The 18,725-nt window shown below is 46.0% G+C and overlaps 1 protein-coding gene across 1 annotated transcript in view; it reads left to right on the forward strand.

Annotated features, from left to right (window-relative positions):
• Positions 1-18,092: 18,092 nt before the first annotated feature.
• ISLR (immunoglobulin superfamily containing leucine rich repeat) overlaps positions 18,093-18,725 on the forward strand; it is a 3,101-nt gene continuing 2,468 nt past the window's right edge. Inside the window, exon 1 of the mRNA XM_006087858.3 lies at positions 18,093-18,343. The gene's annotated coding sequence lies outside the window, so the exon portion shown is untranslated. The remainder of the gene's footprint in view (positions 18,344-18,725) is intronic.

An 18,725-nucleotide genomic window follows, 5' to 3' on the forward strand; every position in this document is an offset into this window, starting at 1 on the left:
TGCTAGAGGGCCAGACCATTATAAATAGGGAAGCAGGTTGTTTACCACGACAGTAGAAGTGATTTTTTTCTGAAGATATGGGTAAACAACGCGATTTAACAGCCTTTGAACGTGGGATATATATTATTATATAAGTGGCCAGATTATTATGACCACCTGACGTTTGTAGGCAAATTAGCCGTACACTGCATCGTATGGGATATGGAAGCCGAAAGCCTGTTTGAACACATTTGCTGACTGCAGTTACCAAGATAAAATGTCTCCAATTTGCACAGGAACACAAGGATTGGACAGTCGAGCTTTGGAAAAAAGTCATGTGGTCCGATGAATCACGTTTCCAGTTGCATCATGCAGATGGCAGAGTGAGAATTTGGTGGAAACAGCATGAAAGCATGCACCCCACATGCATGAGTACAACCCTTCAAGCCGGTGGGGACAGTGTTATGGTTTGGGGCATGTTTTCCTGGCATGATTTGGGCCCTTTAATTCGTGTGGAATGTCTGAATAGCACAACATACCTAAGTATCATTGCTGATCAAGTTCATCCTATCATGTTGATGGCGTATCCCAATGGAGATGGCTTCTTCCAACAAGACAATGTGCCATGCCACAGTGCTCATATTGTGCAGGAGTGGTTTCAAGAACATGAGGGAGACTTTACCTTGCTTAGGTGGCCCCCACAATCACCAGATCTCAATCCAATTGAGCATTTGTAGGACGAAGTCAAAAGAGCCATCAAGCAGCTGGTTCCACAACCATCAAATCTCACAGAACTGGACAGTGCTATTCATCAGGCATGGTGTCAGATTCCTCGCATCACCTTTCAACATCTCGTGGAGTCAATGCCAAGAAGAATCACCACAGTATTGAAGGCAAAAGGTGGCCCAATGAAGTATTGATGGGGTGGTCATAATAATCTGGCCACTCACGTTCAAATATATCCCATGTTCAAAGGCTGTTAAATCGCGTTGTTTACCCATATCTTCAGAAAAAAATCACTTCTACTGTCGTGGTAAACAACCTGCTTCCCTATTTATAATGGTCTGGCCCTCTAGCAACTTCAGCGCGAAATTATAGCTAATTTGCCTACAAACATCAGGTGGTCATAATAATCTGGCCACTCATTATGTGTGTGTGTGTGTGTGTGTGTGTGTGTATAACTAGAGGCCCGGTGCATGAAATTCGTGTACTGGGGAGGGTGTCCCTCAGCCCAGCCTGCACCCTCTCCAATCTGGGACCCTTCAGGGGATGTCCGACTGCCAGTTTAGGCCCTATCCCACAGGAATCTGGCCTAAACCGGCAGTCGGACATCCCTCTCACAATCCTGGACCGCTGGCTCCCAACTGCTCGCCTGCCTGCCTGCCTGATTGCCCCTAACTGCTTCTGCCTGCCAGCCTGATCACCCCCTAACCACTCCCTCACCAGCCTGATCGATGCCTAACTGCTCCCCTGCCAGCCCGGTTGCCCCCAACTGACCTCCCCTGATGGCCTGGTCACCCCTAACTGCCTGCCCCCCACCAGCCTGATCACCCCTCACTGCCTTTGCGTGCTGGCCTGATCGCCCCTAACTGCTCCCCCTGCTTGCCTGGTCGCCCCCAACTGCCTCCTCCCTGCCAGCCTGGTCATTCCTAACTGCCCCCCCTGCCAGCCTGGTCACCCCTGATGGCCCCTCCGCCGGCCTGGTCGCCCCACGCAGCCTGCTTGTTCAGTCATTTGGTCGACCCTCACTAACCCCCCTGCTGGCCCGGTTGTAGGCAGCCATCTTGTGAGGGTTAATTTGCATATTACCTCTTTATTATATAGGATATATTTGTTAATCCTCATACAAGAATATATATATTTTTTTATTTTTAGAGAGAATGAGAGGGAGGGAGGGAGAGAGAGAGAAGGAGAGAGAGAAATGTGAGAGAAATACATCAATGGGCTGCCTCCTACACCACCCCGACTGGGGCAGGGATCAAACCTGCAATCCAGGGGGCCGACTCTCCAACCACTGAGCGACACCAGCCAGTGCTCAATATATTTTTTTAAATGAGTTGTTTGATCAGTTTCTTGGAGATACTCCTTGAAGCTCTCTATCTTTCTGTTCCCACCCGGCTGGCTATTCACTAGCTCTGATGCATTATTGCCAACCTGGCACTTCTATGTATCATCATCCTGCAAATTACCTTTGCCCTGTCCCATGTTGAACCTACTGTTTCCTGGATTTCTGTCTTTCTGCTTCTTGCTTTATCCTCTCTTCTTCTTTTTTTTTTTAAATCTTCTCCTGAGGATATGTTTTTCATTGATTTTTAGAGGAAGTGACAGGGAGGGAGGAGGTGGGCAGAGAGAGAGAAACATCCAAGTGAGAGAGACACAATGATAGGTTGCCTCCCTAATGTGCCCCTACTGAGACCAGGGAACCTGCAACTGAGGTTTGATCCCTTGCCCGGGAATCAAACCTGAGACGCTTGGGTTCAATGGCCGATTATCTAACCACTGAGCATACCGGCCAGGGTGCTTTATCCCCTCTTTTTTGGTTTACAAGACAGTGACCCAGCCACCCGGTCAGGTATCCTCTCTTTTTGATGGAGCATATTCTCTAGACAAGCAGGAGAGGATCTTGGTTTTGTAGGGCCTAAAATGTAGTAATTGTCCAAATTACAAGTGATAGCACACACTTACTTAGAATGAGAAAAGAAATCACAACAAATTGCAATGTTTAAAATGTTACAAATACCATAAACATCACAAATCCAGGAAATCAGTCTATCATTAAACTGTGACACAACTCTATAATAATTTTCCTTCTGAAAGTTTAGTTGTATCTTTGATGATTTCTGTATTAGTTGAGATTCAATCAGAAGCACATCCCACTAGAAGGAAAAATTTCTGTCTATCTATCTATCTATCTATCTATCTGTCATCTATGGATTTGTTACAGGGCTTTGCTCTTACACATGGTGGAAACTGGTTAAACACGCTTTATAAGGCTGTTGACTTTACATCTGCAGCTGGAGCTTGAAGTCGAGAGGACAGGCAGGGTGGAAAGGAAGATGAATGTAAAATGGGGGAGAGGAAGGACCAGCTGGAACACAAAAGCCTGAGCTGAGACCCACACGGACAGATTGGAACTGTCTCCACCCTGATGATGTGGGTGTCCTGCAGGAAAACTGGTGCCCTACCTCGTATAGCTAAGGACACATACCTGCTCAGGAGTTAGAGAAGCTGAAGGAGGATCCTTGGGGAGGTGGAGCAATTGCAGGCCCTGCTGCTGCCCCACACTGAGGAGGTGAGCCAGCAGGAGGCAGCACCATGTGTAAGCTATAAAATGGCTGCTGCTTCCCCCCTGCCCTGAAGATCTCCCTCGAAAACATCTCTTGAGCCCTGGCCAGTTTGCTAAATCCTTAGTGTCGGCCCTCAGACTGAAGAATCTCGGGTTCGATTTTGATCAAGGGCACGTACCTAGGCGGTAGGCTTGATCCCCAGCCCCAGTCAGGGTGTATGTTGGAGGAAACCAATTGATGTATCTCTCTTACATCGATTTTTCTCTCTCTGTGTCTCTCCTCCTCCCTTCCACTCTTTCTAAAAATCAATGGAAAAAATTATCCTTGGGTGAGGATTAACAAAGACAACAACAAAGACAACAAAAAACGTCTCTCGTGGTCACCATAAATAGACACATAAGAAAGAGAATTCTGGGAAACACAGGAGCCAAATTAATACATTAGCAAGCCACTAGTGCTTCTTTTTAATGGTAATGATTTGGTACCATTTTATATTTTTCATTGAGAAAATACAAAGGTAATTCAGTCTTTACTTTAGCATGTTTAATCAAAATTACTTTTCTATCATTTCCAGTCGAGATTCATAAAACATGGGACTTCACACAAGTAGACTTGGCATTTGATACTATTACAATTTTGTGTCCCACAGATGCAGGGATCCTGCTAAATTCTATTTCATGTGATTCCCACTTAAAGAGAGAAAAATAATTTGTTGGACAGAGAAAAAAACGGCAGCCAAACTGGAAATAAAACTAAAGTGGGGAACATACACCTGGAATTACCAGCTGAGATCCAACTGAAGAGGAGACTTATATCAAGGAAGGACAGAAAACACCTGGAGACAGGTAGGAAGGGTGAGGTCAAGTGAGGAGCTGACCCAGCTTCCAGGGGTGGAGGCCAAGAGTGAGAAGGGATCACTAAGGGAGGGTCTGTTCCTTCAGAAGATAGTGGCCTGAGACCCAGAACCCAGGCTGGGCTCCACAGCCTAGAGCACCAGAGCCGAGACGGCAGCCCATGTAACTTCTAGCCATGAAAGGTGGCCGGCCGCCACGGAGTCTGGAACTGGTATACCACAGCGGGTCAGAGAGAAAGCCAAGTTTTGTTTCTTTGTTTTTCTTTAAACCCAAAACACAGGAGTTTTCATTTTCAGCTATCACCTGAGGCTTTGGTGCAGGGAGGAGATGTGGACTTGAGGTGCCTAAGGAGAGGCTGGGGTGGGAAGCATTGCAGAGAGATGTGGAAAAGCAGCAGCCAGGAGTATTTGGTCATAGGCCCCCAAACCTAAATGGCCATTTTTCTTGAGAGGAACTAGCCACTCCCAGTAGCCCCAGGGCAGAAAAAGGAAAAAAAAATTCTCTAGGTGATACAGCCTGTTCCATCTTCAGGAGCCCTGCCTGCCACACCCTGCATTTTGACTTTTTCAGAAGAAACAAAAGCAGAGGCAAAGCCTATGGGTTTGAACAGTCTCAGGAGCGCCAGTGACTGGATTGGGGGAGGGGCCGTCTATCCCACTATCCTGGGAATCAGACTGGTACTTCCCTGCACGCACAGGAGAGTTGATAAAAACTTCAGGTTTCAAGCCGACCCCACTGGTCTCCATATAAGGATCTCTGTCCAGCCAAGGGCAGAGTAATATTTTGGGCCAGTCACAGAGTAGTAGCTCTGGGACAAGGAAACACACTGACCACATTTCCTTTCTTTTTTAATTCTATTGTTGTTTCTTTTCTTTTCGTTCTTCCCCCTTTTCACTTCTTTTCTCTTTCATTTTTTCTCTTTCCTTTCTTTTTTCCCTTTTTAAATTTGTCTTATCTATCTGCTTTATTGATTTGTTATTAGTCTAGGCTCTGTTGTTTTGTTCATATATATATACTTTTTCTCTTCCTTTTTCCTACTCAATTTTTTCCTTTATTCTTTTATTCACTACTAGATGTTTTCCCCTCTTTTCTTTCTCTTTTTTCTTTTCTCCTGCTTTCTCATTTTTTTTTCCTTTTCTTATTTTAGGTCTATCTGCTTTCTCCTCTATTTTCATTTTCAAATTATTTTCTTTTCTCTTCTTCCCATTTTATTTTAAACCATTTTTCCTCCCCTAATTATTTTTCTTATTTAATTTAAAATATATATTTTTACTGATTTCAGAGAGGAAAGGTGAGGGAGAGAGACAGAAACATCAATGCTGAGAGAGAATTATTGATTGGCTCTCTTTCAGCATGCCTCACACTGGGGATTGAGCCTGCAACACAGGCATGTGCCCCAACCAGGAATCAAACTGTGACATCTTGGCTCATAGGTCGATGCTCAATCACTGAGCCTTGCTAATTAAGTTCTTCTTATTTTCTTTATTTCAGTTCTGCATCTACATATTCCTTCTCCCTGCCTTTTTTATTGTTATTTATTTGTGCTTTTTTGTTTGTTTTGTTTTCTCCTCATGTTTTTTCTTTCTTTTTTTTTCCTATCACTCTTGTTCTCTTTTATCTTTCCTAATTTGTTCTTCACTGGTGGTTGCCTTTGCCGGTACTGTAAGGGTTTTGTGTATGTTTTGTTTTGTTTATTTTGTTTTGTGTTTTGTTGTATTGTATTTTGTTCTGTTTGGTCAGCACCTACACAACAGCTCACATGACATGCTCAGGGGTGAGCCACGTAGTCAACCAGCCTGAGAGGAGACTCCATCCATGAACAGGAAAATAAAATTCAAAACCCAGCTACAACAGAAGAACCAAAATAACTCAAGTAAAGGGCTTTCCTAGAGTACCCAGCTCAGATCTAAGAGACTGCACCATTAGGTCCCACAAAACACCTACTACATAAGACCACTTCACAAAGTCTGGGAGGCATAGCAGTTTGATCTAATACATAGAAACAAATACAAAGGGACAACAAAAATGGGGAGACTAAGAAACAATGCAAATGAAAGAAAAAGAGGACTTGCAAGAAAAGGGACTAAATGAAATGGAGGCAAGCAATTTGTCAGATAAGAATTCAGAATAATGGTAATAAGGGCCCACAAACAATTCAGTGAGAACTACTTGCAACTTAATGAGCATTATAAGGGACTTAATGAGAGCTACACCAACATGAAAAGAGAGCTTGAAACAAAAAATAAGATTAAATTGGAAATGTGGTATGAAATAACTGAAATAAAGAACATCCTGGAAGGATTCAACAGTAGATTAGAAGAAGCTGAGACTGAATCAGCAAATTAGAAAACAAGATAGAAAAACACCCATTCAGAGCAGCAAATGTAAAAAAAAAAAAAATAAAAAGCAGAAGGAAGTCTAAGGGAGTTTTGGGACAACATGGAATGTAACAACATTCACATCATATAGGTAATAGAAGAAGAAGAATCCGAGAAAGGAATAGAAAACCTGTTTGAAAAAAATAGTGGCAGAAAAATTTCCCTAACCTGGTGAAGGAAAAGGGACTCAAGTTCAGGAAACACAGAGAGTCCCAATCAAGATGAACCTCACAAGACCCACACCTAGGCACATAATTATTAAACTGGCAAACATTAAAGACAAAGAAAGAATCTCGAAGGCTTCAAGAGAGTTCCCATTAGACTGTCAGCTGATTTCTCAATAGAAACATTTCAGGCCAGAAGGGAGTAGCATGAAGTATACAAAATAATGAAAACCAAGAAACTGAACTCAAGACTACTCTATCCAGCAGGACCATCGTTCAAAATTGAAGGTGAAATAAAGAACTTCATAGACCAAAAAGGCTAAAAGAGTTTATTACCACCAAACCAGCACTGCAAGAAATACTAAAAGTACTGTTGTAAGAAGAAGAAATAGAGAGAAAGAGAAGAATAGAGACATAAAGAATAGGATGGCAACAAATAAGTACGTATTAATAATAACCTTAAATGTAAATGGCTTAAATGCTCCAATCTGTAATAATAAAAGTGTAATAGGCTAATTAGATCCGACAGCCGAATGACCTTCCAGATGACCTTCTGGATGAAGCCGGGGCTGCGAGGGCTGAGCTCCATACATGAATTTCATGCATCGAGCCTCTAGTGTGTGTGTGTGTGTGTGTGTGTGTGTGTGTGTGTGTGTGTGCTGTCTACAAGAGACCCACCTCAAAACAAAACACTCACATAGAATGATAGTGAAGGGATGGCAAAAAATTTTCCAGGCAAATTAAAATGAAAAGAAAAGGTCAATGGGGGTGGGGGGGGGAGGAAGGAGACTTATATAATACAGCCTATATAATAAAAGGCTAATATATAACTAGACCAAACGGTGGACCAACCAAATAACCGGTCGCTATGATGTGTGATGACCACCAGGGGGCGCAGGCGGAACATGGTGGGCGTCGGCCTCGGCAGGATGGTGGAGGGGGGGGGGGGCGCCAGACCAAGGCAGGGTGCCGGTCACTGTCATTGGGGCAAGCCTCTGGTAGTTACTGAAAATTCTTTGCTCCAGCATGCCACGGTCCCGCCTGGCACTTGCACCTGCTGCCGATGCCAGTCCCACTCGCACCCGCTGCTGGCACTGGAGCCGCTGTTCACACCCAATGCAGGCGCCCAGTGCCTCCCTGATCTCTGGGTGCCATCAGCGGGTGCAAGTAGTGGCTGCCAGCCCCAATCGCCCCTTAGGGCTTCTTCAACTCCCCCTGCTCCTGAGGGGAGATTGGGGCTGGCAACTGCCAAGTCTCCACAGTTGCCCATGGCTAACCCTCTGCTTTGCCTTGACCACACTTAATCAGGAGTAACCCTCTCCTACAGGTCCCTGAACGCAGCTTTCTCCCAAGTTTGAGCAAGCACAAAAAGGTGGCACACGTCCCCCTGCTCAGCCTCTCCTGAGAACTAGCTGATCATAACGACACCTTCCTATCAGACCTCACTGGTATTTTGCCTTGCTTGTTCAGCTTCCCCTCCAAAGACACTGCCTATGTCTGCTGCTCTCCTTTCCTCTACCCTATGAAAAAGAGCCTTTTCTTAAAAAAAAATTGTTTTTAATTGATATCAGAGAGGAAGGGAGAAGGAGAGAGAGAGAAACATCAATGATGAAAATCATTGATCGGCTGCCTCCTGCATGCCCCACACTGGGGATCAAGCCCGCAACCTGGGCATGTGCACTGACCTCAAATCCAACTGTGACCTCCTGGTTCATAGGTCAAGGCTCAATCACTGAGCCACACTGGCCGGACAAAAGAACATTTTCTATTTGACATTAACACACTCACAGATCTCTGAAGTGGGTGTGTTCTCCCTGTTGCAATAGTCTTTCTTTCTAATTAAAGTTTCTCCCTGAGTCTGGATTTGTGTTTGTTTGATAAGTAATAGACATTGTTTGCTGGGAATAAAAACTTGGATAACATCAGCAACCTGAAAGTGTACTCCTGCAGCAGGAGGAGTAGTACCTGAAGCGCTGCTCTTTCCTAGCGCTTAGACTTCAACTGAAGCACAGGTGCTACTGAATATGTGTTTTCTGGATGGTTAGATGATGGATGGATGGATGGATGGATTGGTAGATGAATGAATGAAGTAACAGTTGCTCAACTCAGGAAACAGAGAAGGAAGCCTGCCTTAGAAATGAGGTTTTCCCTGCTCACAGCTGTAGCTACCAGAAATTCTAGAACTACATCCTCCATCCTTGGAAATATGTGTAGTCACAGAGTGGGAAATTTTAAGTAACTTTTCTTTTTTTTAAATATTAGTTTACTGATTTTACGGAGCGAGAGAGAAACATCAATGTGTTGTTCCACTCATGTATGCATTCATTGGTTGCTTCTTGTATGTGCCCTGACTGGGGATTGAACAAACAGCTTTGGTGCAACCTTGGTGTATCAGGATGGTGCTCTAACCAACTGAGCTATCCAGCCAGAGCTTAATGTTACTTTTCAGAGAGAGCTACACCACGTAGAAGCAGATCTCTGAATGTCCTCACTCCTGGTGGAGTCAGCGACTGGGCAACAGTAATGGACTTGACATGGTTAATATGGTCTCACATGAAGTTAAAACAGCTGGTTGGAGATGCAAAAATTATTGCCAGGTTTTTTTAGTTTTCTGCCAGCCCTTGCCTTGCTTTCTTCATGTTCACCTTCTCCAACTTCTTGCAGCTGGATGTGTACACATGTCTCCGCAGTGGCCTGGCCCACCTGTGACTAAGGGAGGAAGTAGGTCTGTTAGTCAGCTGCTCTTGACAAAGCAGGTCAATTAAAATCTGTTCACTGTCCCCAAGCTGCTGCTAAGGCAAGTCCCACCCCCTGGAGGCTTGGCTGGGCTCATTTATCTTTTCATCACTCTTGACTGGCTCTGGACTATTTCTGGATCCTATATCTGTCCCCACATTTCTGCCAGCTTCCTGGAGTCTATGACTTCCTGGAGGCATAGAAAACGACATTGTCCAACAGAATTAGCATCCCACTGTGGCAAAAAATTGACTCGTCAAAAGCAATTTGAGCACACATGAATGTCCCCAGTCACTGAACATCCCAATCACTGGTTATTCCATGGAGAGTTTTACAAACACTTATTCATCATTAAGCATTTTTATGGTTTGATTTTAATATTGATAGGTTTTTCTCTTTATTCCTTTTACTTAAAAAATTATTTTTAGATGGTTATTCCTTCTCTGGGCTATCTGATATGGCCACAAGCTAGAAAAATGTAATCATCCAACAGTAAGAGACATTTCCCCCCACTTGGTGGGTGCTTTCTGGTGCTCATGTGTGGGCAGAGGTTCACTTTTCTCCTCCCACTGGCCGAACCTGTAGCTAACCTGTGGTCAGGTGGCCTAGCCCCCTGTATTTCCCAGGAATCTTTCCAACCAGCTGACCTCTCCTTAGTACGTCCCAATCTAACAGAGCACCTTCTGCTCCCAGGGGGCTGAATGGAGCAGAGTCATATCCTATCTGTGCACCCAACTTGCTCCGTAATCCGGGAATGCAGGCTATACCCCAGGAGCTGAACCTGCTCATATCCCTGCCCCCCTCAACACAGAGAATTGAGGATATTATGTTAATGAAATTCTCCCATCACTCACATTACCAAACATGCCCCCACTTCTCTCAGTCACGTGTAAGGCTGAGAAGCAGCAGTGATGATTATAGCATCACCTCCTGCCTTTTCATCTACACAGATGATAAGTTGTGCATCAGTCAGAAAAGTCACCCTGAAAACCAGCTCTAGTTTGGGGAGGTGACACACTCTTATTTTGTTCCATGAGATGTGCTTCAGTTCTCACAGTGTGGGGGGAGCATGCTGGGCTGTGAGCAGCAATCTCGCTGGGGAGGGAGGGATCTTGTTCATCACATATGGAGGCTAAATCTCACAGGTCCAGAATGAGACAGGTATTTCTAAATCAATCAGAGTTTTTTATCCTCCAAAAAGAAACTAATGATGAGTTGAACATAGCAGCCACTGAATTAGCCTGGGCATATCACACAAACACATTTGTTATTATATTGTTTCTTTGATTGCTTTATGAAACTAAGTAAAGTTATGTGTCCTGATTCAGAGGTTGCAACTACTGTAAAATGTTCTGCTGAGAAAGAAATGGGAAAAATTTTGCTAGCAGATGTAGAATCCTATACGGTGCAGCGCGAACCAGGGCCGCTATTCCAGCAGGCATAAATCCTGCAATGTATCAAGCAGGGTTGAACATGTCAATGAAAAGCTGTTCTCCCCAACTCAGGTATTTTGATTTGAAAGATGGAGTTGCAAATTGTTGTCCTTATTCCTATGAAGATCTCCATGAAATTGAAGAACATATAAAGCAAAAGATTGTTAATATCTTGTCCAAATGCAAACTAGACTTTGCTCATCTATCTGCATATTTGGCAAATGGTGAAAATGTAAATTTTGGAAAATTCCATTCAGTCTATGAACTTCTTATCAAAGAAAAATTTTTTAAGTCTTATCTGCTAATTGTCCTGCACACCTGTTACATAACACTATTAAAAAGAGGTGAGATTTACCGATGCTGTTGAAACGTTCATAATGAAATTTTGGGTCACTTTTCCGTTTTCTCAAAGCATGCAGAAGCAGTTAATGAGTTTTTTATTGATTGATAGGCGTGGAAGGAGATAGACTCATTAGACACAGGTCTACACATGTCTTGTATAAAATATGTGAACACATTGGCCTGTTGTAAAATGATATTTTCAAAGTGTGAAAACTTTCTGAATTTGGAAGTATATTGGGAATGAGAAGGGAGAAAGGGGTTACTGCAAAATGGAAAATTTTATACTGTTTCCCCAAAACTTTTTAATGATCTTTGAAGAGACCATAGAAAAAGGTAAACTCTGTGCACCGGACTAGTTCCATTAGGTACACGGGCTGTGCAAAGACTCACCCAGTGGAAAAATGACTAATTTATTGGAAATAAGACTGCTTTGGAAACAAAATGTTATCCCCAGTTAAAGAGAGTCAAGTTAAAAGGACTTTCTGAATTTTGTTACTAAAATGGAAACTTATTTGAACTCCAACTTTAATTTCACAAGTTCAGATGACCTCTGTGCTTCAAAATCATTTTTCTTGAGAAAAGAGGTTTAATGTGTGATGACCTTTGATGCACTTTGAAATGTTTTTAACTTAAGGACATTTAGACATGGAGAGCTTCTGTGATGAATTTATGGATGCAAAGAACCTGACTGACAAACAGCTGGCCTATGGAAACAAGCCTTTGGATACAGAGAATGGACATTTTTGGAGAGGTGGAAATTAATTTCCGTAAGTCTAAAAATCTGCTGATGTTAGTAAGTGAAATCCAAAGTGTTTCATGCTCAAACACTTTTGCTGAGAGGGTATTTAGCGCGCTGCCATCACATCGAACTGACTCTAGGAACCGTGTAATGGGCGCCTGAAAAGAGCAGAGCTGAAAGTCAAACTAAATTTTACATTGGTCTCTACTCAGTTTCACCAGCAAAGAAAAGAAGGATGTTCTAAAGGCTGCAGGCAGTCAGGAGAAGTCTTATTGGGAAAGGAAGCTGGAAGAGTAAAAATACTCTATGCAACAAGGGACAGAAGGAAACATGCCATCTTTTTTGTTAAATATAGGTTATATCTGTTCAATGAATACTATTATGTTTATATTTTTCATTTTTAGAAGTCTTACATTTATGTATCTTGAGAGTATACAATAATTAATCTATGTGATTTAAATATCCAATAGAGCTTAAAAAGTTCAAATAAATTGCCATATTGGAGGATAGAAAGAGTTTTAAAATATTGTTATATTTTTCTTATACATAGTACTAGTGGCCCAGTGCACAAAATTCGTGCATGGGGGGGGGGTGTACCTCAGCCCAGTCTGCACACTCTCCAATCTGAGACATCCCTCTCGCATTCCAGGACTGCTGGCTCCTAACCACCCACCTGCCTGCCTGACTGATTGCCCCTAACCACTCTGCCTGCTGGCCTACTCGCTCCCAACTCCCCCCCGCCCCCGCCGGCCTGCTCACCCCCAACTGCCCTCCCATCAGCCTGATCACCCCCAACTGCCCCCCTGCCTGCCTGCTCACCCCCAACTGCCCCCCCTGCTAACCTGATCACCCACAACTGCCTTCCCCTCTTGGGCCCTAACCACCTCTACCTCTGCCCTGCCACCATGACTTTGTCCAGAAGAATGTCCAGAAGGTCTCCTGGAAGGTCTCCTACTCTAATTAGCATATTGCCTTTTTATTAGTATAGCTAGAGGCTTGGTGCATGGGTAGGGGCCAGCTGGTTTGCCCTGAAGGGTGTCCTGGATCAGGGTGGGGATTCCCTTGGGGGACCAGGCGGCCTGGGCAAGGGGCCTGTGGTGGTTTGCAGGCAGGCCATGCCCTATTGGGGTGTGGGTCCTCACTGGGGATGGTGCTGGCTTGGGCAAGGGGCTGGGGCAGTTTGCAGGCCAGCCACGCCCCCATGGGATGAGGGTCCCTGCTGGGGGGGCGTGGCCAGCCTGAGTGAGGGGCTGAGGGCTGTTTTCAGGCTGGCCACATCCCCTGCAGGTTGGGGGTCCCCGCTGGGGTGCCTGGCCAGCATGGGTGAGGGGCTGATGGCTGTTTGCAGACTGGCCATGCCCCCCAGCGTGGACCCTCACCCCATGGGGGCGTGGCCAGCCTGAGTAAGGGGCTGAGGGCGGTTTTCAGGCTGGCCACACCCCCTTCAGGGTGGGGGGTCCCCACTGGGGGGCGTGGCCAGTCTGGGTGAGGGGCTGAGGGCTGTTTGCAGGCCCTCCCCTCAGTGGCCGGCCCAGGCGACCCAAGCCTCCCTCATTCAGGCTGGCTCTGTGACCGCCGCCCACAGGCCCTTCCTTCAGCGGCCGGTGAGGGCGGGTGGGAAGCTTGGCTTCCTCTGTCGCCGGGGGCAACCCAAGCCTCCTGCCTGCTCCAGCTGGCTCTGTGGCTGCCACCATCTTTTCCCGCTAATTCGCATACTCACTCCTGATTGGCTGGTGGGTGTTGTGAGGTGATGGTCAATTTACATATTTCTCTTTTATTAGTGTAGATATTTTTAATTAGTCCTACCATTAGAACTAATTTTCACTGTTAAATGTTGTTTAGTTTAAATAATGGAATTTATGTAACAGAAAGTAAATAGTACAGAATAATATATAATTTCATATAAACACTTATTTTTCATATTTGTGTAATAATATTTTAAAAGTAATTATGTGGCCTGGCTGGTGTGGCTCAGTGATTGAGTGTTGACCCATGAACCAGGAGATCATGGTTTGATTCCCAGTCAGGGCACATACCCAGGTTTCTGGCTTGATCCCCAGTAGGGGGCATGCAGAGGCAACCAATTGATGATTCTCTCTCATCATTGATGTTTCTATCTCCCTCTCCCTTCATCTCTGAAATCAGTAAAATATATATATTTTTAAAAGTAATAGCATGTATATATGGGTATAATTACTTATTTTATACTAGAGGCCCAGTGCATGGATTCATGCACCAGTGGGGTCACTCAGCCTGGCCTGTGCCCTCTTGTAATCTGGGACCCCTCGGGGGATGTCAGAGGCCCGGTGCACAGATTCGACCTGATCCCTGCAGGCCAGGCGGAGGGACCCCACTGGTGCACAAATCCGTGCACCAGGCCTCTAGTATGCATATAAGATCTTTGGTTAATCTCTTCCCACCCTCTCCCTCCCACCTTCCCTCTGAGATTCATCAGTCTGTTCCATGTTTCCATGCCTGTGCCTTGAGCGTCTGCCCCTGGTGGTCAGTGTGTGTCATAGCTACTGGTGGAATGGTAAAGCGGTCGCTTAGGTTTTTATATATATAGATTAGTGTGGATTTAGGGGGCATGGCATGGCTGTTTTAGATTATCTTTCTAAAAAGTAGATTACCTTACCTGTCACTCAGCATAATGCTTTTGAGATTCATCCATGTTGTGTGTCTCAGTAGTTCAGTTCTTTTTTTTTTTTGCCAAGTTCCACAGTATGGATGTAACACTGTTGCTGTTTTTTTTTTTTAAAATCCATTCACTCACTAGCTGGATGGACATTTATGTTGTTTCTAGTTTTGGGTGTTTGTGAATAATCCTATATAATCCTATATAATAAAAGCCTAATATGCAAATTGTCCTTGCTGGCTGTCATTCGACCGGGAGACTGGGAGTTCAACTGTTCACTATGACATGCTCTGACCACCAAGGGGTGGCACGGAACATGGTAGACGTCAGCAACACAGTGCTGGCAGCAGGCAGCAGTGTAGGCTCTGCCGGCCCCAATGGGCCCCAATGAGAGCAGGACAGTGGAGCAGGTGAACAGGTGGCACCAGGCCTAGGTGGTGCAAGCAGGGGCCTAATTGCCCCGCCGATTGTCCCACAGACAGCAAACAGTGGCAGTGGCAGGGGGAGGGGCTGCTGCCTGGCCCCCAGGCACTGAGGGAGCTGGGCAGGGGGCCCAGCTCCGATTGATCACCCTGAGGGCGGGATAGTGGAGTAAGTGAGGGGGTGGCACCAGGCCAAGGCGGGGTGCCAGGCAGGGCTCCGGGGCTGCAGGCTGGGGGCACGAGCTGGGGCTGCAAGGCTGGGAGTGCAAGCTGGGGCCCGATCTCCACAGGCCACCCCGAAGGACTCCACCCATGCACGAATTCGTGCACCGGACCTCTAGTGATATTATAAATGTGTAGATATAGGTTTTTGTATGAACACATGTTTTATTTTCTTCAGTAACTACCCAAGAATGAAATTGATAGGTTGCATGATAAATGCATGTTTCACTTTGTGAAACTCCCTACTTGTTTTCCAGTGCAGCTATACCATGTTGCATTCCCCCAGCAATGTATGAGTTCCTCTGGATCCTTGATAATTTCAGTTTTAAAAAGACTTCTTTTTTCAGTCACTCTGATAGATGTATGGTGGTATTTCATTATTGTAACACTAAAGGCCTGGTGCATGAATTCTTGCACAGGTGGGGTCTGGCCAGCTCGCCCCGATGGGGCTTTTATTATAAAGGATGGAGTTGCCAACTTCGTCTTTTGGTCTGAAGAAGATACCTTTCATTATGGTGGCCAGTACACCTTTGTTTGACTGTTGAACAGATGAATAAACTAAGGAGGGATGAGGTGGAATCCAGGAAGCAAGAAATCTAATCCAAGAGGTGACAGGGAGCCTGAGTAATGGAGGAGGCCATCCCTGCGAGCCTCCGGACACAGGCCTCTAAAGAAACCGAGCTGAGTGGGTCAGAGGCTCAGCGAGGGAGTTCTTCCAGAAGACCACAGAAGAGAAGTTCTCCCCTTGACAGAGGACTTTATGTGTTTACCTCTGTCCAGAGGAGATTCACCCAACAAGGCCCCTGCCTAGATTGAATTAGTGACAGGTATTTTAAAAAAATAATTTAAGCTAAGCCCCCACCACCACCTCACCACACACACCCTTCAAGAAAAAGACAAGTAGTAAGTCCAGGGAAAACAAAAGCTGTGAAAAAAAAGATGCTAGTAAGGGCTCTGAAGAAAAAAACAGGGAGGTAATTAAGAGGGGACCTACTTTAGCCTTGGTGGTATCAGAAGGGATGCTCTGAGGAGGTGATGTGTAACGGAAGCCTGAAATGCCAGAAGGAGCCAGCTGCAGCAGAAGGGGCTGAGGTCTGGGAAGGACCTTTGCATTCTGAAGCCCTGGTGTGCTTTAGAGGAGGAGGTGAGGTGAGACTGTGAGCTCCTCAGAGCACCTGGGAGGTGGCATGGCCCTTGCATGAGTGAGATGGTGTATGGGCTGTGCAGAAGCACAGTGAAGCCCCTCTGCCAGGAAGCCCTCCCTGACTGGCACAGAAGTCGCTGATTTGCTGAACTCTGGATGTGTGTGTTTCCAGCTTCTGGTTGACCCACCAAATTTAGAACTTTCCCAAAATTCTCTAGCACAATAGTGATGATGCCAGACAGGGCTTCACCTGCAGTGGGAGGGAGCTCCATTAGACTATAAGAATATCTTCAGCATCAGACCAGGGTGTTTTTCAGGCAGCACACTGCTTCCCAGAACTTCTGCAGCCTTGCTTTGTGGCAAGGGAATGAGGATGTGATGAGCTGGGATGGGGGTCTCTGGGGATACTTTCAGCCAAAGATGATACCTGTTTGTCCTTGGCCCTGTCAAGAGGGTAAGTTGAGGCATAAAGAGAATTCAGCCAGGTATACAGACAGAAGGAAAGGAAACTTGGGGAGGAGGATGAGGGACATGAGTAGACTTGTGCTGTGGAAAGCAAAAATATCCCATCTAGAAAGTTTTCAGGGGCTCCCTCATGTTTCGGCTTTTCTTCCAGCTCTCTGGTTTGGGGCCTCTTTCTTATCCTCATTCCCTCTTCCCTTGGGCATCTGTTTGAAGAAAAAGGGTCAGATATCCTCACCCTGAAGGCATATGCCCCTTTCTTACAGGTAGTGTTGGGCAGTGGAGCTCAGGGATTCCAAGCACCAAGGAGGCTACAGAGAATATTCCAGAAAGTGTGAAGTTCCTCAGCCTCACCTCTGCCTGCCAGGTGGGCAGTCCTGGGCGATGGAACCACCTCTGTGAACCTGGGTGTCATCTCATAGTCCCAGCAAAGGAAACAGAAGCTTAGCTGGTTCTTGTCCCCAGCTTCCTGCTACTGGGTAGGAGCCAAGTCACTTCCCTGTCTGCCTCCCTGGCCCTACCCACCCACCCTGTGCGATGGGGAGCTGGGGCTGAGACTGGGGACCTCCTTGGACAGCAGCCTGTGTTTAGGGCAGCCCAACTGCAGAGCCAGCAGGCAGGCCTGACACAGGGGAAAAGGATGTGTTTTCTTACAAAAACAGGTCTATTTTGGTTCTCACTGAAGCCTTGAAGCCCGGTGAGTGTTTCATACATTTGGGGCTTTCAGCTTTTCATTGAGACACACCCTTCACCCAAACAGGCACACAGATGCAGAGATTCCTACTCACTCCTAACACACACACGCGCGCACACACGCATGCCCAAATACACGCACAAACACACACACAGACCAAAACACACACAGACAGTCTCACACCTACTCAAACACAAATACACTCAAACATTCCCAAACACACACAAATTCACACAGTCTCACACCCACATCCACACAAACACACATACAAACTCATTCCCACACTGAGCTGTCACGCCCACATGTACATGCACATATAAATATATACATAACCACTCATATGGGCCCAGCTTAGAAAACGGCCTCCCATTTTTTCTTGTTTAAAGTGAGATTAGAAGTCTCTTACTTTCCTTGAGATTCAGTTTCTTAGCCTTCCCACCATAAAAACCCTTCTGTCCCATCTTTTCTTGGGTCCTGTCCAGCTAGTGTGTGCCTTTAAGGAAGTTGAAGCTGCTAAAAGTGAGAGAGAAAGAAAAAAAAAAAGCCAAAAAAAATTTGGCATCTTCCCCCTCAAGTTTCTGGTGTCACTTATGAAACACAGGTCCTTGCTGCTGCAGAGAAGCAGTTGTTTTGCTGGAGGGAGTGTGCAGGCTGCCTGGGCTCCCTTCCTGCAGCCTCCTCTCAGCAGCTGGTCCCGGACTCTGGGTGCAGGGACCAGGCTGCCCCTTCCTCCAGCAGCCCCCTCTTCCCTTGTGCGCCCTTGGCCCTGAAGACTGTCCTGGCTAACTCTGGCCTTTGTTGCTCTGGTTCCATCTTGAGAGACACTCCTTGATCAAGAAAGAGTATTTGAAGGTAAGCCAGTGAGAGGAGGGCTCCAAGGGCCAGCAGGAGAAGGGGGGCTGCTGGGCCCAGGGGTTCCCTGGTCATTTCCCTGTGATTTAGGGTGCTTTGGACCTGTCCAGGGGCATCTACCCCTCCTACAATCACAGCCCCAGAAATCCCAGCAGCATTTGGGCGGAGCCTCTGGCCTCACCCAAGCCAGCTGAGAGGTCCCGGCAGGGTTTAGTTAGGCAGCTGCCTGGCATAGACTTAACAGAACAGGCCCTGGGGGTGATTCTGTAGAAAGGGTCTGGTGTCCACTGTGGTCAGGGCCAGTCGGAGCAAGAGGGGGCTGGGACGGACGGGGGGTGGTGTGCACTGCACAGGGCTTGTCTGGGCTAGGGCAAAGCATACT

This window comes from Myotis lucifugus, unplaced genomic scaffold, assembly GCF_000147115.1.
Source record: "Myotis lucifugus unplaced genomic scaffold, Myoluc2.0 scaffold_41, whole genome shotgun sequence".
In the NCBI taxonomy this organism is placed as follows: Eukaryota; Metazoa; Chordata; class Mammalia; order Chiroptera; family Vespertilionidae; genus Myotis; species Myotis lucifugus.